The sequence below is a fragment of the Chaetura pelagica genome, unplaced genomic scaffold (assembly GCF_000747805.2).
Source record: "Chaetura pelagica isolate M959 unplaced genomic scaffold, ChaPel_1.0 scaffold177, whole genome shotgun sequence".
NCBI classification, from domain to species: Eukaryota; Metazoa; Chordata; class Aves; order Apodiformes; family Apodidae; genus Chaetura; species Chaetura pelagica.
This window is the reverse complement of record NW_009953803.1, coordinates 719524-720942: the sequence shown is the minus strand read 5'-3', so window position 1 is coordinate 720942 and position 1419 is coordinate 719524.

Below are 1419 nucleotides of genomic sequence, written 5' to 3'. Positions count from 1 at the left end.
CAGGCTGCTCCAAGCCCCATCCAACCTGCCCTTCAGCACCCCCAGGGATGGGGCAGCCACAGCTTCCCTGGGCAACCTGGGCCAGGCTCTCACCACCCTCACACCAAAGAATTCCCTCCTCACGTCCAACCTGAATCCCCCCTCACCCAGCAGCTCGAGGAAGGTTCTGGTGGGGCCAGACCTGGAGCATCGGATCCAGTTCTGGGCCCCCCAGTTCCTGAGGGACAGGGATGGAACGGAGGGCAAGGGAGGCCACAGGGATGATCAAGGGACTAGAGCATCTTTCTGGGAGACCTGGGGCTGGTTAGTCTGGATAAGACTGAGACAAGGTCTCGTTAATGTTCACCAATACCTGAAGGGTGCCAAGAAGAGGGGCCGGTCTCATTTCAGAGGTGCCCTGTGACAGGACGAGGGGCAATGGATGCAAACTGGAACATGGGAAGTTCTACCTCAATGTGAGGAAAGACTTCTTCACTGTGAGGGTGACAGAGTCTGGTTAGGTGAGACCTGGGGCTGGTTAGTCTGGATAAGACTGAGACCAAGGCTCGTTAATGTTCACCAATACCTGAAGGGTGCCAAGAAGAGGGGCCGGTCTCATTTCAGAGGTGCCCTGTGACAGGACGAGGGGCAATGGATGCAAACTGGAACATGGGAAGTTCTACCTCAATGTGAGGAAAGACTTCTTCACTGTGAGGGTGACAGAGTCTGGTTAGGTGACTTGCTGCAGAAAGTTGAGACATTTTCTGTATCAGTGCACTGACATTTTTAACAAGGTTTTGACAAGATGGTTCCACTCCACGTCCTTCTGGTAAAGAAAAATAAAAATCCCTGCCAACCATGTATTTTGATGTGAACCTCATCTAAATCTCTCTTAGTGTGGGTCTTCAGCATGAAACCAGCATTTTACACAAAATTATTGGAACTGGAGAAGTCTAGGAGAAAATAAACTCAGCTTGAAAGCACATGGAATTAAGGCACCATTAGCTGCAGTTTTGTTGTGAGAAGAAATGAGGCTGTGGCCCCACGTTCTCAGAACCAGTTAAGGGTTTAAATAAACTAAAAAAGGCTTTTAAAAGCCTTTTTTCCTTTTATTAAAGCTGGCAGCATTGAACACAGCACCAGTGACATGGTGGCTCCACACGTGGGACCCTGTGCCCTCACCTCATGAGCACCTGGTGTTTGCTCCTCGACCCGACCGGGCCTGTTTTTAACAGCTCACCAGAAATCTGGGGCCAGTTCTCACTCAAACAGGCCAGCGATTTACATTTGCACAAGTCACCCCGCAGCTGCCCTCAGACTCCTGCCACCTGCTGTTGGGAAAGGCCCAGGAGAGGGATGGAAGAAAAGCTAGAAAGAGCCTTGTGTGTTTTGAGAGAACCACGGGGAAGGATTGGCTTGGAGGGACTTGGGGGGAAAGAG